This window comes from Furipterus horrens, unplaced genomic scaffold (assembly GCF_987537825.1).
Source record: "Furipterus horrens unplaced genomic scaffold, mFurHor1.1.pri manual_scaffold_1, whole genome shotgun sequence".
NCBI classification, from domain to species: Eukaryota; Metazoa; Chordata; class Mammalia; order Chiroptera; family Furipteridae; genus Furipterus; species Furipterus horrens.
In genome coordinates this window covers 3,771,497-3,798,183 of record NW_028327171.1, presented here as the reverse complement: position 1 = coordinate 3,798,183, position 26,687 = coordinate 3,771,497, and positions in this window count along the sequence as shown.

Genomic DNA, 26,687 nt, shown 5'->3' with positions numbered 1-26,687 from the left:
AAGGTAGCCTGAGCGCGGGAAGGGCAGAAAGGCTGCCTGGCCCTCGACAGTTCGGACTTTCTCCAGCCAAACTTGGACTCCAAGTCCAAGTACAGTTTTCCTGTGAAAATAAGGATGATTGTTCACGTGGAAATTCAACTCACCAAGTGCAGGGCCACAGCCGTGCCCAGTTTCAGGGGCCCTGCTCCTACAGAAAGTGTGCCCTGGCAGGGCCCCTCAAACAACGCCATCTCTAACCACAGAGGGAGAAACTGTGCTGCTTAAAATTCATCCTCGAGTCCACGACTTAATATAAAGCAGAGAACTTGGGTAAACAGCTTGTGCCTGCAGCCCATTATGCCAATGGTATTGGAAACACTAGCAGCAGATTATTTTCCAATCAGTGTCATTGTCCAAGGCCAAGGCTAGACGGGCACGAGTAAAAGTGAGTTCAACAGCCTTGATTAAAGACGCGTGGAAAATCAGGAACACCAGGCTGTAAGCAGAAGTATCGGGGTGGGGATGCAGGGTGAGGGTGGAGGACGTTTGGAAGAACGGACAACTGATTTTTATGTTTTTTCCACTCTCGTCCATTTCCTCTCCTAGTCCTTCCTCTCCCCCTTTCTCCGAGATGACAGAGATTGTAAGCGGATCCCATTCTCTGCTGACCCCTCTCCAACTGTTATAGAGTCTCCATTGTTAGTGGGGTGCGTGGACTTCTTCCTAACCCCACGGCACCCCTCAGCCTCCTTGTGGCTGGTGGAAACTCTGTGCCTAAGTCTAGACTAGGAACAGATGTGATGAGTGCACCTCCTCCTTCCCTTCTCCCGGGTTTGAGTGAGGATGGGTGATAAACCGTCCTAAACCTTGTAGACGAGAGAAAGATGCTGAGGATGGCAGGGCCACAGGTAGATGAGTCCTGGGTCCCCAACCCCACGATGGCTCACATCAGTCCCGGGCTGCATGTGCCCAGATCATTGTGTGAGATGGAAATGAACTCTCTTGGTTTAAACCGCTGCCGTCTGGGGTCTCCTGGTCACTGCAGCTGTCCCTGTAACCTGGCCATCCTCTCTTCCCGCTGGACCTCCGTGACTCCCTCATTCCTCCACTCCCTCGTCCCTCCGTAGACGTCCTGTGGGGCCATCCCAGGGGAAGACCCGTGGCTCTCATGCTTTCATTTGAAGGAATATCTATAGGGTAGACCTTCTCCGTGTGCAGAAATCCAGGCCGTGTCCTAGAGTTCTGGGTTAGGACATCCTGGGCGGGCTGTACAATTCTGATATCTTAGCAGACCTTCAGGACCTTAGACGGAGGCGTCCGTGGGCTGCACGTGGAGAAGAACTGGCGTAGCATCTACGTAGTAGGCGCCCAACACGGCATGTGGGAGAACAGCTTGCGTGGCTCTGGGGTCTGCCAGGGCTGCGCCCCGATTAAACCCGCATGGCACCGGAGCGGCTCTTTCATGGACTCAGCTGCTCCAAAAGTACCGGACGGGACAGGGTTGAGAAAAAGTAGGTTTACAGTTGTCATCCAAATAAATAACCAAAACGAAATAGGGAACGCAAGCATAAACGCGGTGTTTCCCATTCTCACAGCTGTAACCCTACTTTTGTCCCCACCCCTTTGTGTATTGGTGTAAACAACTACCCAAGGCGGTTATTTGGCACAATGTAGAAAGAACAACGGTTGACCCACGTTTTCCATATTCTACCAGCTGCTTCGTGTGACAGTTACATTCTGTCAGAATGCAGATTTTTGTTATTGGAAGCTTGTCTTTGAGGAGTGAAGTTTATTGAATGGTCCTATGTTTTCTGAGGCTTTCAGCTCTTCATTTGCGAATGGAAATATTTGTGAGGCTCCGTGCGTGCCATTTAGTTCATTAGAATAATCCACCAACAGTTCGTGTGTGATGAGTCTTGCGCTCGGCCTGACAGATGTCGAGATGAACAGAGCGGCCTTGCCCCTGAGCTTGGCACAGTCTGTGAGAGGCAGGCAGGTCGCCCAGCACTGACGGCGCAGTGTGAGGAGCGCTCCGATGGACGTGCGCACAGGGACCCGGGGCCAGGAGGCCGACCTGACGCAGCCTGGGGGGTCTCAGAGGCGGCGTCCCATGGGAGGAGGTCCCTGAGGTTCCTGAGCTGAGCAGAAGTGAGGCAGGCAGGGAAGGTGATCAGAGGATGGATGGGAAGGATGCTCAGGCCAGAGAAGGCGGCGTATGTCATGGCCCAGGACAAAGCGCTGTATGGGCAGCGCTGTGTGTTCTTTTTAGGGCCGTGGGGGAAGGGTGGTGGCTGAGAGGACCCAGTTCATCCGCGATGTGGGATTAATCCTGACGTGCCCAGGCACCGTCAGACGATACTTATCGGAGAAGGAAAGTCACTGTCTGTTAGAGAACGTGACTCCGGCAGTGCTTGGAAGATGCACTGGACTATGCAGTAAAACGTGATGATAATACCAACGAAGACCGTGGACGGAGGAGAGGATGGTGGGACATGGAAGTGGAAGAGGCAGGACTTAGTGACTGGGATTAGGTGCCATCTCTGTCCCAGGGTCCTGATTGGCTGGCTGTGCCATTCGTTAGAAAGCAAATTGGGGAGGACCAGGAGGTTTGGGTTGAGGGTGGGGAGTGGGGAAATTTGAACGGAGTTGGATTTAGACCTTTGAACTTGAGGAGGCTGTAGGTTATCCAGAAGGCAGTGCAGCTGTGGTTCTGAAGCCAGGGCAGGAGGTTTTGGTCTCAAGATATAATTTGGAGTCATAAGCATATAGATAGCAGTGAGACGTGTACACGAAGGACTCACCTGGGAAGCGCGTACACTGAGCGTCGAGCAGAGGACCTCACAGATTAAACCAGACACTTCCCTCCTCTTCTCTGAGGCTGTCCTGATTACAGTCCCTGGGAGGAATTCTTTTTTTAAAAAAATATATTTTCTATTGTTAGCTTTTATTATTATTATTTTTTAGATTGTATTTATTTATTTTCAGAGCAAGGGGAAAGGAGGGAGAAAGAGGGGGAAACATCATTGTGTGTTTGCCTCTCACGTGCCCCCAACTGGGGACCTGACGTGCAACCTAGTCACGTGTCCTGACTGGGAATCGAACCAGCGACACTTGGCTCGCAGGCCGACGCTCAATCCACTGAGCCACAGCAGCCAGGGCTGGGAGGAATTCTTGACGCCCTCCCTTCTCACTGGGCCTGGATCATCATTTCATAGGATGAGTGTGATGCACGTCTTGCTATGTCATGTCTAGTTGTAGAGATGGATGTCTGTCGCTTCGCAGGCGAGGTGGCGAGTACCTTGAAGATGTGACCCTGCTTTATTTAACATGTGTCCCCACACAGTCCCTGTATCGGGCCTCAGGGCATTTGCATAATAATGGTTTAGTGAGGGAAGGAATTATTGAATTCTTGTTTGATCTATCTCTACTATCTTCAAGTCTTTCAGTTCCGGCCACACTGTTGAGCTGTTCATATTCATTTCTTTGTCAAGATTTTTGCATCAGTTCTCCCTTTTCTGAATTAAAAGAAACGTCAGTGGAGTTTTGGAGAACACATTTTTCCTGCTCCTGCTCATCCTTCTTGCCCACGTCACGCATTTGTGAGCTCGTCTCGAAGCTCGACGTCTTGTTCTACAGCCGTTTGCTGGTCTTTACTCATAAACTGGGCGTCGTGGTTCCAGTAGAATTCATGGCCTTGGAAGTCATTTCCTTTCACTCGTGACTATTGATAACATTGGTTTTGAATCAATAGTATGTGAAAGAGAAAAATTACATTTAGTGAAAACAAAGATGTATTTCAAGTTGTCTATCATTTAAAAATGGCAAGAGAAAACCAAGCAATTGATTTGAAGGTCACAATAAAAAAAAAAAAAAAAAAAAGCCTCTGTTTTATCTGTGGTTTTGCTCAGATTTTAAAGCTTGTTTCATTTCTATCATGAATTGTTGGCAGTATTTCGCTTTCGGTTTAGCATATTTCTTACACTTACGTATTTATTCATGCTGCCTGGAAGATGCCAATGAATACTTAAGAAACTGAGTGCTCAATGAATACCCTTTTTGTTAACCTGGAGCATGTATTGAAGAGAGACACTAAAATAGCTCCTTGTACAGAGATCAGATCAGAAGACTGTGACCTTTCTTCGGAGTAGTCTGCCTCTTACTATCTTTTGGATGCAGGAGAAGGTATAATATGTGAATATTTGTGTATTTTTTTGGAGACATTCTGAACTGACTGTAAGCATATTGATTAAATTATGTTCTTAATTTGTCTGGATACGGAAAATTGGAGTTTTTAGTTCATTCATCTTGAGGGTCCAGGATTTCCAGGGCAGCTCCCGTAGCTGTTTGCTTTCGAACCGCGCAGGTGGGCCTTTCAAACGGGGCCCAACCTATCCCAGCAGAGGCCTCTGAACTCGGATCCCGGGCAGAGGGAGGTGTCTGCCCTTTAGGCCCCTGGGGCGCGCTCTGCTCACGATGGGCTGAGGACCACTGCTCAGCAGAGTGGTTCTAGGGAGCAGCGCGCACTCCACGCTGCGGCGGTTGGCAACACCACTCAACACGAGGAGAAGACGCATGAGCCTCTTCATGGCGACAGGAGGCCCTGGGGTCGCAGACTAGAAGGGAATCTCTTAGACGGCAGCTGTGCAGACTCTGGGCTTAGCCTTGCAACTGTGTTTTCGTCGGCACTAGTCACTGTCTGTTGTCTCCCTGGGCCCCAGACTCTTAACTCCTGGAGGGCAGGGACTGTTCTCCACTGTTTGCAGCTGTACCCTCATCATGCAACTTGTCGATGGGAAATAGTCAAGATGTCCTTAGTTACTGAGAGACAGCAAACCTATCTAGTTAGCGTGATGCAAGACTCATATACGATCCTACACACGCACTTGTCCCATCATGCACAAGCACACACCCCTCACACATGCCTTTTGATGCCAAAGATTAGTCTCAAATGACTCCAGTAGGATGAGCCTCACTGCGCTGAGAGCCAAGAGAAAGACCAACGTGATGCGAGTTGCTATGGATACGATCCCATTTGCTGGGGGTGTAGTTTTGGGTGTGTCTGTTCTGAGTAATAAATCAATTACCGTGGACATTCAATATTGTTTTGTATTTAGTTTCAGGTGTAAAGCACAGTGGTTAGACAATTATATACTTTGTGAAGTGTCCCCTGATGTTTTCAGCACCCACCTGTCACCACAAATAGTTATTACCATGTTACTGACTGCGTTCCCTGTGCTGTGTGTCACATCCCCACGACCGGTCTGTAACCGCCAGTCTGTGCTTCCTCCCCCTCTGTCTCCCAGACAACCCCTCTGACAACCATCAGTCTGTTCTCTGTGCCTGGGGGTCTGTCTCTGTTCTGCTTGTTTGTTTATGTTCTTCTTCAGCCTCCACATCTGTTCTGAGCGTGACCTCAGAGTTGGGTGCATTTACTGTGCACCTGGGAGACTTCCTCTGCGAAGCTCTCCAACTGGAGACGCGCTCTCCTGTTCTGGATTCCCACGGAATGTTCTCCCTTTCTTTGGAGTTTGCTAGTCTAGTGCATTTTTGTTCAATTACCAGCCTCATTAAATTATGAGTTCTTTGAGGACAAAACTTCTCCTAGGTCACATAACCAGAGCTGGGTCTTGAACTTGGTTTTATAGCTCCAAGTCCCTCTTTGCACCAATCATAACTTGATACAATGCTAAGTGATCATTCATCATTATTACTGGCAACTCAAAGGGAATGGGATCAGACAGATTCTGATCAGGCAGGTGGTGAACATCAGGTCTTGGAAATGGGAAAGGGTATAGAACATTTTTATTTGGACAGAGGAGAAAGTTCAGGAAAGCGGGGTGTGGTTAGTGAGGACGGTCTTGGGGGGGCCCTTCTGTGAGAGGGGCTCCATGGGCATGCAGACAGGGGACGTGCTGATGGGGAGTCACCCCGTGTAGGGCGAGCATGAAGGAGATGACAGGGACTCAGGCTAGGGGCGAACGCCACTGGGACACAATTTGGCCTCTTTCAATATTCCTGTTGCCCGGAGGGGATCTGGGCCGCTGACAGATTATAAGCGGGCTGGAATCTTGTTTTCAGACTGTGAAGCAGAACTAATAGATGCCTCCCAATTAACAGGCCAACTCCTTTAAGCCAGTGGTTCTTGGTACGAGTTTTCCTGGAAAACACCTTGCTCGTGTGTGTTGACAAGTGCCTAGCTTTTTATTGAAAAGATGAATGATTAGAGCCAGGGTGACGACTTGAAAAGGTTTTCTGAGGGCGTCTATTTATGTCCATATGGTAGAATGAAATGCAAAGCAAATAAATATCTTAATATTAAATTTAAAATTAAAATTTCATATTGTCATATCTTGATCTTCTATAGTATCGCTAACCTTGTCAAAATGAACGCAATCCTTCAATATTTAGAGGGACTACGCAAACCCAGTTAAATACAACATTGTCCACAGGGGAAGTGGAGCAGGTGCCAAGGCAGGTGATAAATGAGGCTTTAACTTGGTGATGGTGGTGAGTTCTTGGTTGACATTGGGCTGGTGGCTTATGTGATTCTGTGAACTGGACAGGGCGTTGTTTAATGGAAAGATGCTGAAATGTTATCAGGCCTCAGAATCACCTCTCTGGAGAGCTTCTTAGAACACAGATTCCTAGGCCCTGCGCCCCAGATATTCTGACGTCACAGACCTGGAGTGAGGGCCAGGATCTGCATTTTAAACACACCCCCAAGCAGTGCTGATGCTGCTCATCTGTGGAACCCCCTTTGAGCGGCAAGGGTCTAATAGGATTGGAAGAGGCAAGTTCAAAGGACTAGGAGCTGGATGCATGTTTCACAGTAAAAATTCTGACCACTAAACCAAACCAGTATGATGATCATTAAATTAATTCTGCTCTTAATATTATTTTTCCTAACCAAGAAAAGGAAGGGCACGAATTTCTATCAAATTTCTTTAGAGGACAACCTGGCATTGACTCTGACTTCTTAAAATTATAATTTTATTGATTCTCTGTTTTATTGAATAAATGTTCCTGGAGCTTGCTGTAGCTGGAGAGGGAAATGAGTTTTCAGCGCAATTCTTCTGCCCATCTAAATCCTGCTTGTTGAAGTGCAGAAGAAATATTTGTTTCTACTAAACTGAAGGGATAAGCAGAGAGATGTTATCACTTGTATGAAGACAGACAAAGGGAAACGTGTGTCTGGTTCTTATGCCTGATTCATGGGTTCCCGAATCTCAGGCCAGACGTTATCCTAGTTGTTCTGCTAGCAGTGTTTCTGGGTGAGAGGAGCAATTAAATTGTAGACCGAGTGGAGCAGACTTCTCTCCCTGATGTGGGTGGGCTTGCCTCCTCCGTTAAAGGCCTGGATAGAACAAAAAGCCTGGCTTTCCCACAGGGAAGAGAGCATTTGTCCTGTCTGTGGGCTTTTTCCTGTCTCTGCACTTGAATGGAAACATCGGCTCTTCATGGGTCTGGAGCGGACTAGCCTTCGGAGTGAAACCATACTCCCTGGTCTCTCGGGGCTTCGGACTCGGACTGGAGTGACACCGTTGGCCTCCTGGGTCTCCGGGCTGCTGACATCCTGAAGATCTTGGGATATCAGCCTCCATAATCAATGAGCCAATAACTTATAAATTCCCCCCCGCCCCCCGCTAATTGTTCTGTTTTTATGGAAAACCCTACTACAACTATATTACAGCATTCCCTCCCTTATCGCGGGGATTACATTCCAGACCCCCCGCGAAGCAGGAACCTTACATTTATTCTACACCCTTAAACCTACATGACTCTAACAACATACATATACAGTATCGCAAAATCCCGCGATATAGCGAAAAAATCCGCGATAAATAATTAAATATAATATTTAAAAAAATCCCACGATACAGTGAGGCCGCGATAAGTGAGCCGCCATATAGAGAGGGACTCCTGTCTAGCTTTTTCTCTCCCATTTTATCTTTTCTTAAAAAAAAAAAAAAAAGTTATTTCCATGGTGTTTGGCAAGGCGGGATTTTGAGGCCCTCTTTACATCACGCTTTGGGCCGCAGCAGCTTTTTGTTCATCAGAGGTGCGCAGAGAGCAGGAATGAGGTTCAGCTCACGGGCTGCGGTTCGCACAGCCCAGTGCAAGCCAGCGCCCGGTGTGTGGCTCGGAGCACCAAACCAGTTTCGCTGCCATCTCTCTTGAGAGCATGTCAACCTAGGGGATCATATTCTAGATCTCTCATCAAGGCGTGAGCAGGATGGGGAGGACCGGGGAGGGACGGTGCCCTGCCAGCAGGCGCGCCGGTCCCCGAGTGCTCCCAGCTGCATCACGGGCAGTCTGTCTGCGGTGGTCTTACGACTCAACAGTCATCTTCGGAAAACACTTCATCAATTTCCCTTGCCCACGCCAGGTGGGGAGAGCCATTGTGTGTCACTTTCAAAGTAATAGTGCCCTTGAGTGATTGTGAGTTTAGTCTCGAAGAGAGAATTGGCTTGAAAAAGAGGTGACCTTCTTACCGGCATGAGGTATAGACATGCACACGTATATTTACACAGAATCCTGTATGAAGCATACAAGGGGACAAGTGAAATTTCTCCTTTCCTTAAAAATGCTGAACTCACTAGTAGAATGGAGATGTTTTCTTTAGTTGCAAGAAAGAAAAAAAAAATCCTTTCAGCTGAAAATGGGAAAGACTTTACTAAGTTTGAAAAACTAAAAATAATTCCTGGCTGGTCTTATTCCTGTCCTCTGTATTTAGAGGAATTCACTCCTGGTACTATTATTACAGGAAATTCCAAAAGCGTGAACATTTTCTGGTATTTTCATGAAGACAAGTGTTTGTGTTTTGTTTAATTTAGACGCAGAGGAAAACAGTTTTGCTTTGTGTGAGGTGAAGTATCTGGTGGATTCCATGACTGTGTGGTTTTGTGTGAAATTTAGATAAAAAAAAGGCATTTAAGAATGCATAGAAGAGGAGTAAAAAATTAAAAGCCTAAAAAATAAAGATCAAGAATAACTTTTCTCATAGAAAAAAAGACTTCATAGAAGAGGACTAGAGTGTCAACGTACAGGGAACATCTCCCAGACTCTGCTGCGGCTCGTCACAAACAGTGGTCCTTGCACACGGGGGGTGCCCACCGATGCTCTTAAGGTCATTGCTGGAGGCAGTGGATGTTGATGCATTTCCCCAGTATCAGCTTTTGGGCCGTTGGGGAAGTGATCAGTGCTTAACCATCCCGAACAGGTCTGATGACTGTGAGATGTCCAGGCATTGGCAGGACGCTAAGTAAGTAAAGGGACTGACGGGGGATGAAATATCCAGCTGTCTTAAGAACGTGAAGGCCAAAGTCTGGTTCGTAGCATCTCTCTCGCTTCTGGTCACAGCCCTTCTGGAATCCTGTCCGTCCATTCTGGAGCTTGCGAACACCATCCTCAGGGGTGTCAACATTGTACCTCTGTAGAACAAGGGTGTCCTCTGGTTTAGAACGTCCTTGGGCCACAACTCTGAATTTCCCAGGTCACCGTGCTCCCCGTCCTCCCCCAAGGTCCTATAAAAATTCCGTCTTGGTTTGTAGCTGGCATCTTCACGGCACGGTAAGTGGGCTTCTGGAAAGGAGAGCTATGCAGTGAGGAAGAGCTTTTGCGTGCCCGTGAGTTCAGTCCTTGTGGGTTTCATACAGTCACCACTGAGAGGCATTTCAGTGCCGCACCGAAGAAAGCTGAAAGAAGCTCTATTCATGGGGCAAGCCCGTGACATTTGCCCAAATCGGTTCCTATTTTTAACCATCAACTGAACATGTACATTCATTAGAGCCTCTGAGGCTGCAGGTAACTGCACAAAATGCCCCTCTAGCACCTTGGCCTCAGATACACGTTGGACTGTGCCTTTGTGCTGGCAGGCCGCACGGATATTTCTGCATCCAACAAAGTCATTATTGAGAAATTGGGTATTGCTTTGTGAAAGTGAGTGTCCACTGAACATCCCCAGTCCAATTCTTCCCTCTAATACAGTGATCTGTTATCTGCATTCCATTATCGGGAAGGTGAGAGTTGCTGGCTTGCCCAGTGGAAAATTTTAAGTCCTTTCACTCTGGGTCTGCTGTCTTTTCAGATCAATCTTTCTGCTAATGACAACCAATACTTTCATATGTGATTACAGGCCTGCTCCATCTTTTCATGAGTCGAGACTCTTTGGAATCATATGTATTGATCTTTTTAATAGAAGTCAGGAAAAATAAAATTACTCTGGCTTCTTGCGGCAAAACGATGATAAATGAGAACTTAGAAACTTATGGGAGAAATTTTTCTGCCTTGGATTATTTTAATCACTAAAAATGATTGTCTTTTTAATAATATTTGCTTTCCATTATGCACATTTGCAGCAAAGCCAAAAATTGTTTCTGGATTGCTTTATGAAACCACACTGAGGCAGGCGCTTGTCAGTATTCCCGTACCTGCCGGTGACTTAGGCACGGCAGCCCGCGACAGGAGGCCAGCTCCCGGGTCTCTGCGACAGTCTCTCCGTGGGTTTCACCAGCGCACTTTCCGAGAAAGCGACCTTGTGGAATTGCGTGTATATTTTTAAAGCATTTTATTCCAAGCTCATTGTTAACACTGTTGTCTTAGAGGCAATCTTGTATTTCTATTATTATCCCTTCTTTCTGATTGCTTCTTGGCCGAGAACGATTATTTCCCAAGTGAGTTTTCTTTCTTGTTTCAGATAAAGCAGACGTCATTTCTTGCCTTCTCCCTGCGTCTGGTAGCTGCAGGGGGTGCCGTTGATGATAACTGGGAATCCAGCCTGTGGGCTCGTTGTTCTATCACCTTTTCTCTGAAACCGAAAACTGCAGGACTCCTTTGGCACTCATTTTGGAATGTGAGCTTTCTGTTTTACATGTGACTCAAGTCCCCGGTTCCCAGTTTAAGACAGATTTGCTTCCTTGGCTTCAGGGGGAACACGAAGCCAACACCGAAGATCAAAGGCAGTCGGTGCCCCTCTGCACAGATCAGATCGCGGCTGGTATGAAGAAATGGATGAGGATCAAACATTGTGGGTGTCAGGACGCGGTGCAGCCTGGGTTTGCTTTGCTTGGCCCTTGGAGGCCTGTGTGTTGGGAGGAAAACTTGCCCCACTGGGAGGCCCCATAAATAGCCTCTGCGGCCCCTCAGCATTGCTTTACTCTGACATCAGAGGTGGGCTTCTCTGTCTCTCCCCTCCCTCCCTTTTACCTAAACCTGACAAAAGGCAATAACAAACTGCTCACTGAGCTTGTCATTGAACTTGGTTTAACCTGCGTTCGTGAAGACCTGTTGGAAGTGTCTCTGTGCCAGGCAGTGTGAATCTAGGACTGAATGGAGGAGGCAGGTTTACAGATGCGTGTACAGAGCTGCAGGTCACGTGAGGACAAAGGCCCCCAACCTCATTACAAGTCTGAGGACTGTGGCAAAGCCTCAAGTGCAGAGTGACCTTGGAGAGTACAAGGGGGGACCCCCCAAAACCTGGAATTACCTCCTGGAGGGCAGGCCCCTTGTAGTCTAGGCTTTCCCAGTTAGGTGAGTGTTCTAGGAGCCTACCTGTATCAGCGCACCAGCTGGCGTTGTTGTGAGAGGCTGCGTTCAGCTTCAGGGAAACTGTTTGGAAGACTCTTTCAACGCATCTGCCCATTTCGTGACGGGTGACTCACAGCGCAGCTGCCCACACTGTGCTGGGTGCTCAGTTTTTGACCAAAAACGGCATGACCCTCGTGCCCCACCCTCCCTGTTCACCCGATCTTGCCCCAAGTGACTTTTTTGTTTCCCTGGATGAGAAAAGTCTTCAAAAGGAAACATTTTGTCAAATTGAAAGGGGTGAAACAAAAAACAGCAGAAGCACTAAAAAGCATTGAAATCAATGAGTCCAAAAACTGTTTTGAGCCGTGGGACGATCTCATTGGGTGTATTGCATGCACTGGAGAGTTCTTTGAAGGTGACTGAAGTTTAACCATGTAAGTTTTATAAATAAATTCCAGTTTCTTGGGGTCCCCCCCTGGTAGGTACAGTCTGATCTGGAGGCTCATGAGAAGCTCTGAGCTTAATTCGAGGACTGAAGAGTAGGAATCCGCCAGGTGGTGGCTGGAGATGGTGGGAGGGGGAAGGACATCCTGGGCCGAGGAGCTGCTTGTGGGAAAGCAGGAACGGGAGGGCGCGTGGGCTCTGTGAGGGACCGAAACCACCCCAGCCCAGTGCATCGCAGGAGGGGCCCTGAGACCTGGCTCACCGTTTCCTAATATCGTCTGAAACGCAGGTGGTCGCTGGGTTTAAATGTACTCAGACTCGGAGGTAGTGAGGATTCCAGGGCACAAGGCAGACTCTGGACTTCAGCTGCCAACGGAGCCACGGGTGGGGTCACCTTTGACTAGACTCCTCAACGCGGGCTGCTTCGCTGTTTTTAATGGAAAGGCGGTGTCTGTACAGTTGTTTGGATGTTTCGAGAATTTTTGTCGTAATTTAGAAAAACAAGTCGAAAATATTAGAACCCAAATATTGATACCTGTGACAAGAAGCGTAAATGTTAAAAAGAATGCATAAAATTGGAGGAGAAATGAAAAGCTTTTGGTGAATAAGTCTTCGGCATGCATTCATTTTAAGATCATCAATTGTGTATTCATGTGTGAAAAGCAAAAAAAAAAAATGGGGGTCATGCTTGTAATACTAGAAATAAGCATATGAAGAATACGAGGATGCCTAAAGGTGGTATAATTAGAGACTTTTTAGTGTATATCTTTGTGGGAGCCTTCTGATCACGAGAAATATACACACACGGGTTTTTATTGTGTGTGAACTGGAGGACTGTCCTTTTTTTCCCTCAGGTAGTTTGTTAAAGATAATTAGAAATCACAGAGTCAAAACTTAGTAGCTTGTCTGTAGATTTACTTCTGTGCATTAGAGGAAACCATGGAATAATGGGATATTAAAAGCAATGTAGACATCTGTTTGTGCCCACCTTGGTGAGTACAGTGGAGTCTGCAGACACCATTAACTCTTCAGAGGTGCAAAATCCATATCTTGCTATTAGGAAGTGGAATGGCTCTTAGTAATGGTAAATGTTCCAGAGCTCAATAACAGTTTGTATAAATGGAAATAGATCGAGAGCAAAATAGGACAAACTATGAAGGCAAAAACTCAGGAGAAAGAAGAACGGGATATTTAATTCTACTAAACTAGATATCCTTAAGAGAGAGTGATGTAAATTCTGTAACAGATTTCGTCATCTAGTTATTCAGAGGGTGCTAGAGGAAGACTGTACTTTGGTTGCATGTTTGACTGTCCGCGGAAGGTTTAAGGCCTTCTAATACATGGGCCCAGCTAACATCAGAAGTTTTTAGCCACTGATTCTCCCACATGCCCACCCTGCATTATACCGTCCTGAGGCTGTTTCAGTTCAAGCCAGTCTTTGACTCGACCTTTCACAGGCTGCGGTGGTTACATTAGGAGGCGTCCAGAATCTTGGGTAATTTAAAAGTCCTTCTGCTAAAGAATCAGTAGGTGGAATATGGGACCTCAGTTATCAGGCTTTTAGTTCATAATTAATAAGCCAAAATATGCACAAGGAAAAGTGCCTTCTCTGTCTTCCATCTAAAATTCATTAGAGAATTTTCCAGTTTCCCATCCTCTAGCGAGGTCTGCTGGTAATTGGTTTCCAGTTGGCCTTCTATTTTCTCCGTCTGTTAAGAACATTGAGGCCTCTGTCATCAACTTGCTTGCAATTCCATCAATACACAGTGCAGCTTAAAATGACCTTTAATTTCCCACCACTCAAGCTTGCAGAAAAACACTGTGGGCCCTTCTGGGCCGGTTTGCCCACTGCATCTGACTGGCTGCTCTGCCTCCAAACCATCTGTCAGTCTTCTGTCATCCCCGGGTTTCTAGCATTTCCTAAGGGCTGTGGAGGTTAAGATGCCCGTCACAGTTCCGTGGGTGTTTCTCAGAGACACCCTAGAAGCGGGTGTGTGCTCAGCCATCCATCTGAGTGGCTCTGGCAAGTCTGCAGGTGACAGGTTCCCACCAGTGTGAGTGCTGGTGCGGGCATCGCAGGGCCTGCTTGTGAGCCTTGTGTGGGCCCTTGACTGTATGCTCTTCGAGTTTCTCCGGTGCTGCCTGTTTGGATGTGACGCAGACGTTGAATTGGCCATCTTGTTCTTTCCTTCAGATCCAGAGCATTTCCTGCCCTGTCACTGACACATTCCCACGGGCCACACTTGTGAGCCGGCTGGGGACGGCAGCTTAGAGAGTCTGCTGATGAAGACATTATGAAGTGGGGGCCCTCCAGCTCCTTGCTCCGTGGCTCTAATTGTAGACAAGCGCATCAGGGTCTAGGCGGCCCGTGGGCCCTAATTGACGGAATCAGAGAGCGTGGGGCCTGCTCAGAGCAACCACACTGCAGCAGTGCACGCACTGACAGCAGGAGACACAGGGACCTGACCACTGAAAGTGTTCCTCGGTCGTTCAAAAAGGACTGTCTAGGCAGCGTCCAGATTAAGCTTTTAAGAATTCAAAATAGCCTTTAAATTCTTTAATTCCTGCATTGGTTGCTCGTTCATTTCCAATGTGTTTACTTAGGACCGATGAAGGGCCAGGTGTTGATGTAGGCACTGGCCCCCAAAGGTGCCCAGGTGTCTCCTCCCCAGGGAATACAGGGTCCAGTGGGGACACCCAGGTTCTCAACAAGGGCAGTGATTGGTCCCCAGTGCCATTAGGGAGGCATGTGTAGGTGCTGGGAAGGGAAGGAGGTGCCCACATTTCCCCTTGGGCTCGGAGTGGTGTGGGTATTGCTTTCCTTGGGCATTATAGTATGAACAGGGAAGGCTATGTATATAAAGTGGGGATATTGGGCCGACCCTTTAAAAGAGAGTGGGAGTTTTTCAGATGGCTACGATTCTTGAAAGATTGAACAATGTTTCTGAAGGCCCAGAGAATGGTGGAGATTTGCAGATCCACTCAAAACCGTGGATGCTCTGTACGTGTTCTTTATAATAAGAACTACCCTTAACACTGTCGTAGCTCAATATTTGCTATTTGTATTACTGCTTGGTTTCCACCTTTTAAAACTTGGAGCCATATTTTATATGTTTTAAAACGCATGTCAGTGGGAATGTAAGATTCCATGCCAATTTTCACTTAATACGGCTTTTCAAGAATGCATGTAATTTGTAAGTTGAGATTGGTTTCTGCAATATCTACTCGAGCATCTAAAAATAACTTATTATTTGTGGCTCATTCTAGATATTTTTAAAATGAAAACTGTTTGAAGTTGACATGGTTTTTCTCTCTCAACGGCAATCGGTTGCCTGTAAATGTTTGGACTTGACATGGTTGGGCATGGATGTGCTGAGTTACTGGTCTTCTCATTCCTGAATTTAGGGTAACAGGCAGGAATTTGAAGGTGCCAATTGGATGCCTGACAGCTGGCAAGAGTGGATTAAGAGAATTTGTTTCCCCTTGGGATTTGATAACTGTTAATTCTTCACGAACCTGGATTCTGCCAAACATATATTGTACTTTCCTCTGATAGGAAATTCATATTGTTAAACTCTATGTGAACTCAAGGTATTAATGTAGAGTGCTTACTAGCAAAAATGAGTTGCAAATGTCAGATAAAATTAAATAACATGGCTTAATAAAATAAGCTTGTTTCCGAAAATCTGTTTTTCATATTTGCGAAAGAATTATCTGTCTTGTTATTTAAACCGTGATATTGCCAGGACAGGGAAAAGAGACACACACTCTTTTATCAATTATCAAGGGAACCATTGATTTCACAAAAGCAATGAGAGGAGTTCTGGAGGAACAAGTAAATATTAGTTTTAGAAGCATTTTTTTTTTTTTTTTCCAAGAGACTGGGTAACTCGGATGAGGACGCCAAGTGAAAATAAAGACATCCTGTTCGTGAGCCGTGGCAGAGTGAGCATCTGGGCATGCGCGGAGACCTCGGGCCCTCAGATCTGTTAATTTAACTGACTGCACCAAACCACGTGGACAGTCAGCCCTCACGTAGGCATGCGCATGGAACAGACAGACGGGCTTGATCACCACTGAGCAGATGTCCCATGTTTTGACTAGATATTTTGTGAGCAGGAGAAGAATCATCACAAAAGCAAGTCTGAATACTAGGCGCCTTCTCGGTGCCACCGAGGCCCCCTTTGCTCTTGTGGCCCCTGCGGGAACGAGGTGGGAGTCACCCTGGGTCCGGCACAGTGATCTGCAGCAGAGCGGAAACGGGGGTTGGGGAGGAGCTGGGACAGCCAGGCGGGGTGCTGCTGGAGCGTGTGGGCTCCTGTCTGGAATGTGCTTCCAGGAAAGCATGTTAGACTGGTTCTCGGTGGGAGTGAGTGTGTCCATGTGGGTTCTTGAAATAAGGTTCTTCTTAGGTGATGCTGATTTGATCTGCGATGCTCTAGAACTCTCTCCTGGTAGGACGGATCTAAGGTGACTCTTTAATTGTGGTGGCTTGATTCATGGTGAGAATCCCATCCGGAATAAAAAAAAAATCTCACCCTCTTAGAGCTGGAGGAAGGTGTGTAGCAGAAATGACTTGTAGGCCGGACCCCCACCCCCCAAAAAAAGAGTTGTGCAGAAATATGTTATTTATATTTTATATTTCTATAATTCTTTAGTTTCTATTCAAAAGTTCTGTTATGCTGGAGGGTAGAAATGACATTGCTGTCAATGCAGAGTCTTTCCCCCTTTTCCCGAGGCTTCATCCTCACCCCGGAGCCTTTGGGAGAGCCTGGGGCCGCGGGCACGGGGCACTGCCAGGTGTCTGCCTGGCCTGCCGCATGCTCAGTGGGGAGGCAAAGCCCCACCGGGCCTGCCTGGTGCCAGGGCAGGGGACGCTGGGGGCCTTACAGAACTCTGTCTAGGCACCCCGAGCAGACATTTCTCTGATGGCTGTGCTGAGTTGGGCTTGAGAAAACTTAAAAGAGTCTTGTTTCTTCTCCATAAACTGTACCTGGAAAAGGGTCTCCCTGAATTTGCCTGGTGTTCTCTTGTTAACTCCCAGGTCTTGCTCTGGAAGTCGAGGCCAGGAGCCCCCCTTACAGGAAGGAGCCCTGTTGATGTGTCCACTCTGCTCCCCACACCCTCCCCCCTGCGCAGCCACGTTTTCTCTTGTCCGGCAGGACAGTCTAGCTTTTGCTTCATTTTTCCTCCCCTCTTCTTTACTCCCTACATTTCAGGTCCTGGATGTTTCTTGCGGGAGTAGAGAGAAGCCATAAAGTAGATATACATATGACAATATGGTTAGATAATTTTTTATCATTAATAATAACGTAATAACTTATCATTAATTTAAAACACATGCCCAAAGGGGCTCTGTCCATTTGCAAAAGACGGACAGAGTCACGGCTGAGCAAGCACCTCCGAGTGGTGTTTTGTTGCCGTGGTTACAAGGAGATATGAAGAGACATCACGGAATGCCTTCCTCTCCCTTGGACAAACCAGACCTACTTGTCCTCCTTGTGTCCCTGGGAGAGCAAGCCATTGCTCGCAGGGTTTGGGGGACTGGAACTCTGGGTCCCCCACTTTGTGGGTGATTAAGTAACATGACCCCTTGCAGCAGGAGAGGTAAACTGAGTCCCACTTCTCTCCCACGAGACACTCAAAGCAGCGGGGAAACATACAGGACAGAGGCCGGTTCTAGGTGTAACTCATCCATTTACATTTTCCACGAATTCCCACAGGGGACAGTTCTGTGAGTCCTTGGCCAGGCCCATGAGCACGTCTGGGGTCCTCCCAGAGCCGAGGGGCTTCGTGAGCTGAGAGCTTCACCTGTCACGCAGTCAGCCATGAACGGGGGCCTGCGAATGCGCACCCACCTTCTGGCAAAATCCTGGACACCCCCGTTTCTGCAACACCTCCGCACCTTGGGGCCGATGGCTGGCGTTTCCATTTCCAGCCACGGGTGGGCACGAGAGTGCAGCTGCAGTGTTTGCGTTTCTGCGTTCAACCTGCTCCCGCGTGCTCCAGACTGCGCGTGGGCGCGTGGGAGGCCCCCTTCAGCCCCACACAGCTGACGCCGTTTCTGCCTTGGCCGGGGAGCCTTCGCCTCCAGCCGCCCAGAAAGCCGTAGGCCGGGCGGTCGCTCCAGTTTTCTTCTCTCGTCTCTGAGTGTCACGCGTCGTCGCAGTCCTCTGGGGAGCAGGAGGTTCAGGTGCGCTGGCTGCTGCCCTCCCTATTTCCCTTCTCTCCGCCTTTCCGTGTCTGTTACAGGCTTGGCAGCGGTCTCTCTGCCCCCTGGTTTCTTTGACCTTCCTTCTGGATTTCCTTCCAGACTATATATATATTTTTATTCACCTAGGGTGGGAAATAGAACTGAGTGGAGAGGCTCACGCAAACTTCTGGAGTTTTCTACCTCAGTAGAGGGCTCAGGCCAGACCCCCCGGGGGCCCACTGACCCTGCCCTTCCCCTGCCCCCTCCAGCTCCCGTCTCGGCCCAGCCCTGCGCGTGGTCACTCACCGTCTGTCACCTAGTCCTGTCCATCCGCCCCTGACAGCTGGGGCAGCCCCCACTCCCCATCCACCTCGTCGCTTCTCCTCCCTCTCAGGCCATAAATCAGCTCATCTGCACCGTCTCTTCCCATCCTGCTGCCCAGTGCCCTTTGAAACCCAGACCTCCACTCCTCTTAGAATCGCCCAGTGGCTTCCTACTGCCTTTAGAATAAACAACGAACATGGCTTGCGAGGTCCCGCCTGCCTGATCTGGCCCTTGCTGACCTCTTCTGCTGCTTCTTCCATCGGGGTCTGCCAAGTGCCCCTCTTCATTCCTCAGAGTTCCTTGACGAGGCCGCCCGTCCTCGCTTGGCCCGGCTGGCGTTGTTTGCTCTGCAGGGCTGCTTTCCTTTCTCTTGTGTTGAGCCCCTCACCCTTCCCGTCTCCGGTGACGCCCTGGACAGGGCCGTCCCGCACCCCGCACGCCCCCCCCCCGCACCCCAGACTTCTCCTTCGTGCATGTTTCATAAATCGTCATCACGTTTGCCACCTCTCCCTTACGGCATCGGCTTCCCGGGGGAAGCGACAGGTTTATTTTGCTTCCTATTGTCCCCTCCAGCTACGTGGAGGACAGGAGCGCTTCAGTGCCTAGCCATCGACGGGCTGGCTTTTCTAATGTCGTTAGTTGCTCATCCGAAGTTCAGTGTCTGAACACGCTAAGAAAATTCGCCTGTGAAACATGGCGCCTGCTGTGCGCCCACGTCGGCTCCTCGCTCCGTGCCTGCGCCTATAAATACCACGCTCTGGGGGGACCGAGGCGTCTTCTAGCCTGGCACAAGGCTGTCTAATGTTCGTGTTCCAAGAGTTTCCTTCTGTCTCACATGCTTCCTTTGAGCCGCGTCTGAGCTTCAGTCCGGCAGGAATGATTTCTCATCTGTTTTTTTTGTACCAGATAACACCGTATTAGTCTTGAATAAATATGAAAAAGTTCTAGCCAAATTAATCATCCGAACAGAAACCAATGCCCAGGATTTCAATCCAGTGGAAAAAGAAGAGGTAAATAGGCTATTCTGAATTTGGTTGTGAATTGTGTGCTCCCGGAGTTGCAGCCTGCGGGGCTGAAATAAAAGACCGAGGCAGCCGTTTCTTCCTGTGTAGGACCACGGCCCAGCCAGTTTCTGTCCACAACAGGGACAGAGGAAACTCTGTAGGCAGAGAGGTCTTTCTCCTGTGTGGATCAGGAGGCACAGACGCTCTGATAAGTGGCTCTGCCATCCGCTCTGGCTCCAGGCAAAAAGGCAGGAGTCACCCTCGATTCCTTCCTTGGTCTCAAAACCTACACTCCGACTGTGAGTGGTCCTGCTGCCTCAGCCTCCAAACGCAGCAGATCTGCATGGGCTGCGCTGTTTCTGCCTCTCTGCCGCTGTCTCCTCTTCTTCCTGTAGCTCTTGATGTCCACTCTCAGCCCCGAAAATCCATTTTCTACCCAGTGGCGAAAGCGAGCCTTCAAAACTGCATGCGGGTTAGAACGCTCCATGGTTTAACACCTCCCAGTAACTTCTGGCAAATTAAGAAAAACAATCTCAGTTCCTTACCCTGACTTAGAAGGCAAGTGCCCCATCCTTGGGGGGGGGGTGGAATTTATGCGATGCCCCCACTTCTGAGGCAGCTGCTCCCCTCGGGATCTATCTCCTTATCGGCTCTGTTTTTTCTCTGAGTACCTGCTACTGCCTGATATCATCCTAGGTACTTATCTGAGTGTTTGTTTTTGGGACACCTCCCCACCCCCCACCAGAGTATCATCTCCTCATGGGCAGGGACTAAGAAGCTGTTGGTCAGTTTTGCACAGACAGCATCTACCAGACACTCTGTGCGAAGTCGGCACTCAGTGGATGCTTGTTCGATACGTGAATGGAACAAGCAATGACGTGGGACTCAGTCTTCCTGTGTCCTTCCCTCAGGAAGATGCCGAAGTCAGAACGAAAAATGGCGTAAGGCAGGCCCAGGCTAGATGTTCCTCTCGTATGTATGTTGCTCTCTCGTTATCTGCCCTGATGACCGGAGAACCCAGAGACATGAGGCTTAGCATGTCCTCCCACAGAGCCTCTGCAGGGACAGCCAGCCCAGGCCTCCTCTGGCCCAGCTCCTGGCCATCAGTGCCGGACCGTGCCCGGCTGCTACCTGCTGGGCACAGAGCTCCTTTCTCCTGTGGAGCTGCTGACTGGGGCTATTTGTCCCGCAAGGGGTGCTAAGCCCTCATTAGCAGCTTATAAACGTCTTCCTGCTCTTCAAGGCTGGCTCTGGAGCCAACAGTGGGGGCGTTGGCGAAGAGCTTTGGAGGAGTGAGCCGCGCTTTGGGTAATGTGCTTATTGAAAGGGTCTGCAATAGGAGTTGACTTATAATAATGCAAGTAGTATGTTTCTTTGTCGACAGAGCCACCAGGCTTCAGTTAGTTGTCTTGGAAACATTTTTATTTTATTTTATTTTATTTTCCCATGTATTATTTGATGGCCCTGTTTCAGAATTACCCTCCTGTTACCCGGAGGGTCACCTGGATCACGTGGTCAGCGTCTGCCCTAGCTGCTGACTCTCCTCCGGAGCTACCTGGTGCTTTCCCGGTGCGGGACCCAAGCCTCCTTTCGGTACGCCCCTGCCCATACACCATACACCGGGACTTCGGTGAATGCCTTTGACCAGGCGTAGAGGAAGGCATGGGCCAGCCCGGCAGCTGCTGCGGGCACTGAGCTGTACCAGTGAATCGGAATGTCTCTGTGAACGGTACACCAGTTAACCCAGGTTTCCCCACACGGCAACTGCCCTAACCAAGGGGGTCTTAACTGGGCCCCCTAAGCCAGCGTCTTCCAGTGGAAATAAAAACAACAGCACTCCGCACTTGCCCAGACTTCTGTCGGGGGAGTCGTGCTGCCCCCGGAACTTGGAGGTTTAGATTCTGAAGTTCTGAACCCAAACGACACGTTCTGCCGTCAGTTACCGAGGACAATGTGCTTTATTAACTGAAAACTCTTTACGTGCCTCCCGAGGATCCGTCTGGTCAGTGAAACAGAAGAAGGAGGAGTGTTTTGTCATTATTCCTTTTACACCACAGGGGCTGCTTTGGGCTGGGGAGGTACGTTGGGAAGTGAATTGGCTTCTGTACGTAAGTAAATCTCGTCCCCCCTGAAGAAAAGGTAGAACAAGTACTGAAGAGTGTTGTTGAAAGGGGTCAGGTTATTAGCTGACGTGGAGCACCCACATGCTTCATCGGGGCTCATCTGGGAGTCCAGCCCCCCCGCTCTAGAACCGCAGGCAGCCTGACGGAGGTCGGAGTGTGGGCGCGTGCCTGCCCACGCGTCAGGCGCCGGGCTGAGCTGTCCGTGACGGGGGCCTCGTGAGATGGTGGTGTGGTCTCGTGTGAATAACGTAAGCACGCTGGTCCTTGGCTTCCTCATCCCCCAAATGGCAGGATGAAGAGAAATGCTTCTGAGGACCCTTCCAGCTTTGGCAACCTGTGAAAGAGCATGAACCGTGCTCCGCGGACAACTGTACCTTGTCCTGGATACATAAGGGACTTCACAGAGCGCTGTCAGTGCCCAGGAGCGCAGCCCTAATGCGCGGGCGATTGAAACTTGACTGCTCTTTACCTTTCTCCCCTTGGCTTGTCAAAGCGCCTCACTGTGCTTACATGAGAAAACTGGGGTGTGGTCCACACGCATTCGGTGCATCGTTCCTAATGAACTGTGTGGTGATTCAATTAACAAGCCGGGCCTGCCCCGTCTGGTGACGGAATCACCGATCGTCACAAATGAGGAAATCCTGTGCCCAGGCCCTTGTTCCCCCGGAGAAGCAGCTCCACGGCCACGTGCATCTGTCCCTCTGACTTACGTCTTCGTGTCCAAAGACCCCACTGGACTCCTGCGCCTTTGCTTGGTTGTTGCACGGGGCTCCTCTCTCTTGACCGGCAGGCCAGAAGCTTTTCAGGAGATGTCCCAGAGTGACTAACCCCTGTCCCTCTGAGGTGCCCGCAGGTGGTCTGGCCTCTCCCTGTGAATTTTACATTTGCCACTTATCTCTATTTGTATTAGTTTTCCATGGCTGCTGTGACAAGTGATCACAGACTCATGGGTGTCAGATGACGTGACTTTGTTATCTATGAGTTCTGTGGGCTGCAAGACCAGCCTGGGGCTACCCGGGCTGAAGGCAGGCTGTCCTCGGGGCTGCGTGTCTCTCCGGAGGCTGTGGGCGGACTCCATTGCATGCCTTCTCCAGCTGCTGCCGGCCACCCCAGCTCCTTGGCACGTGGTCCCATGCTTCCCCATTAAGCCAGCGACACTGCGTCTCTGACCCTTTCTCCATAGTCATATCCCCCTCGGACCACACTTGGAAAGGTTCTCTGTTTTTAAGGGTTCATGTCATTTGTTGGGCCCGCCCAGATACTCCAGGATAATAACTTTACCATCTCAAATTTCTTAACTTACATCTGCCAAGTCCCTTTCTCCAGGCAAGGTTCACAGGGTCTGTGCATTAGGACGGGGACACCTTTGAGGGGACATCTTTCTGCTGACCACAGTATTTAATGTCAGATAATCTCTGACATCTCCCCCAGGTTTGGGCTCACTCAGAGGCGACTCTGGGCCAGCGTTGGCAGGCAGACTGGTCACCAAGGAGGCTCCTGGCAGGCAGCGCCTGTGCAGGGCAGAGGGGGCAGCAGGAGTGGGCAGACGCTGAGTTACAGCTTCCTGGAACCCACGGAGGGCTCTCGAGTGGGAATGGCTCTTAGAGGTGCCCTGGTGGGAGCTGAGCTGGTCTTAGAAAACAGAACTAGCTGATGGCAGCCCGTTTTAGTAATGGCACAGTGAGTATCACTTGTCACGTTGTTTAAATATATAATCTACATTCCTACCCGTTGCGCCCCAATGCAGTCAACCTCCAGGACAGGGGCTGGCAAACTTTTCCTATAACGGGCCAGATTATATATATTTTGGGCCTTTTTTCTTTTTTTTTTTTACGATATTGTCTCAGTCTCAACTACTCAGCTCTGCCCTTGTGGTGTGGAAGCCACCACAGACAATATGGAAAAGGGAGTCAGGACTGTGTTCCGACAGAACTTTATTTACACAGGCAGGTGGCTGGCTGGACTTGGCTCGCAGGCTGCAAGGCCACCGGCCTCTGCTCTGCAAAGTCATCAGGTGGAGCAGGTGCCCCAGACTAAGTCAGCAGTCCTCCCACGGGGCTTGAACCCACGTCCAGAGCCTTGGTTCAGCCAGGTCTGGTTGTCCCAGCAGGTTCCCGGATGAAGCTAGTGCTGCTGGCCCAGGGATCCCTCTGAGCACCTGGCTTAGGTTAGCACTCACGAAGGAGAGAAGGTGATGGCTTCCTCAAAGGATAATCCTTAAGTCATCCTCCAATAAAGCAGTAACACAGGGTTATCATCAGAATTTTAACCAATGGGCATGCCACTTCAATAGGTTTCTTTCTTAGGTTTCTGGAAGAAGAGGAGCCAACACGCCCTTAAATGGTGTAATCTTAGGGATGTCTGAAATACCTTCCTCAGAATATTCTCTATACTCTACTGCAGGAATCAAGGCTTCAATTTTCAGCAGGGCCAGTCCTCCCAGAATGCAAATTCCTGTTTTAGAAATGCCAATGTTCTGGATGGAGGTAAACCGCCTGAGGGGGCGGGGATGGGTGCAAGATTTGGTATTGTTCACAGACAAGATTTTTCCTTTCAGAGCTGCAGTTTCCTCATCTGTAGGAATGGACCGTGGGGATGATATTAGTTCACAGGGTGTTATAAAAAATCAAATGAAATCCAAAGAGACAATACAGCTAAAAATCCTCTTCCTGTTCATATATTTGTTCAAATTGGTTCTATTTATTTTTTCCCTGTTGGGATAGGAAGGCTGGGGATAGAAGGAGATAGTAGTATCTCAGAAAGAGAGGATGCTGTGTGGGAGAGAGCAAAAGCAGATGGGAAGGGAGCTGTTGAGGACAAACGATTTTATAATAATTTCTAGAGCATAATATATGATAATATGTAGGCTAGACTTTGTTAAAGACAAACCACATGTATCATTTAACTTCTGCTGCATAACAAACAATCCCCCCAAATTAAATGACTTAAAATAAAAGCCATTTGTTTAGCTCATGATTCTGCCAGGTGGTTCTTTTGCTCTGGTTTGAGCTTGGGTGATCTTGGCTGGGCATGTGAGTCTGTGGCCATTTTCTAGGTTGGCTAGGTGTTGGATGGTCCCAGGTAGACCCATTCACAGGACTGGTTGGCTAGAGGCTAGGGTGAGGAGGTGACTATGGGAAAAGTCTCCCATCTTCCAGTAAGCTAGCTGAGTGGCAGGATTCTTTAAACAGCAAGTAGAGCCTGATAGCCTCGAGAGAACTAAGCTGAGAAGTGGCCCAATTACACATCTACTGCACTCTACTTGATCAGGTGAGTACATGGCCAGGTTCAAGGGCAGGGAACTAGACTTCACCCCTGATAGAGTGCTACAAAGTTTGTGACCTGTATTTGAAATTTACAATACCAGTTATAAACTTCCATGTGCCCAGTCTGCCGAATGCTTAGTCTGGTTTTATAATTTCCTGGTTCAGGTTTTTGTTATGCAAATCCCAAAACTCAATATGAGCTCAGAATTGCCCAGCTTCTTGGAGAGATAAGCACACTCCCTGCACCCCTCAAATTTTTACCCTGATTTATAGAAGAAAGTCTATGAAAGCCACAAAGAGCTTATACAGTTCTGAACCAGGAATTATGAAGGACTCTTTGTACTCCAGGTGGAAGAGAAGAGCATATTTGTTAATTAGAATTTTGAAGAATTTGAGAACAAAAATTACTTTTTATTTTAATTAAGTGTGTGTGTGTGTGTGTGTGTGTGTATCTAGAGGAAATATACAGAAAATTGTTCCTTAAGAGGTGTGGGTGGCAGAAAGGGCAAAGAAACAAACCATATATCAATGTTCCTTGACCTCTTTCTGAAAACTGAAGAATTAAAAGCAAAACCTTAGTATGGAAAAAAAATAAAACCTTAGTATGGATATTTGGCCTCGAAACTAGTGGGTTAATCCAGAGATGTAGCTTTAACGCAGAGGATCTTCAAGGTGCTTTCTACCTCTGCGCATATTCTTTACATGTTGGAGTTGCAAAGACCTTTAGGAAATCGTGGCTCAGAGTTGGCTCTCAACGGTCTTGGGAAACCCAGCTAGTTAGTAGCCGAGTGAGGACTAGAACCTATGTAACCGAGTTCCCAATCCAAGATACTTTCCATTATTCCCTGCAATTTCCATCACAGATGCTCTGTTCCGGGGCCTCCGCCTGCAGGGGAGACACCCACGGAACCGAGAGAGGAGGCTAATGGGACGCTGCAAACATCAGTCACGGGGACTCAGTGGAGCGGGGAGCTGACCGGCTCGGGGCAGCCCCGGTTCTTCTGTGTGAAAAGGCAGCGGCTGTGTCTCCCAAGGCCGTCCCAAGAGCGTGTTAATAGTGGTGCCCGCCTAGGTTCTGGCCGGACATGTCTACATTACCTACTAAGTAGGTGACAACATTTTCCTTGGTGGAAAGTGCATTAGGTAATGATAATTTTAGGTAATGATATTTTTCCTATGCACTCATCAACAACACTGTCCCTGTCAAGACGTGACTGAGAATTAGTCATGTTCTCTCCGGGTGTGTGTGGGGGGCGGTCACACCTCCCCAGTCACCTCGTGTTGATTTTAAGCTACTGAAACTGCTCTTTGTGTTTCTGGGTGACTATTAACTGTATTTGACAAAAATGTTTTCCACGTCCTGCTAAGGAAATCCTCTGTCAAGATAAACAGCCCTTCCCCTCCCCTCCTCCATCTACGGTCTTGCCAGGAAGGTCTAAATAAGTCCTCTGTAGTCGTTTTCTTTTGAATATTTTACACTGGAGTTCAGTTGTACACTCCAAGCCAGAACAGTTAACTTCTGCTGAAAGACCACAGGACCCACGGAATAGAGAGCTGTTCTCGGTTTGCCCGTCCGGCCCAGGCCTTCTTTAGACGTTCCGTGACTAGGGAACCGTCCTTCCTCCTCCTCTCCTTTTCTGTCCCTTTCCCATGCAGCTCACGTAACAAACATGCTTCTCTCTTGCCTCTTTGTGAATATATTTTTCTACTTCATACTTTAGCTCCTCCGTTTTTCTGTTCTGAGCCACTTAACGGAGTGTTGGGGTCTCCAATGAGCTGAGGTGTACCCCGACTCCTTCGTGATGATCTGAACGGTGTTTGCAGATGA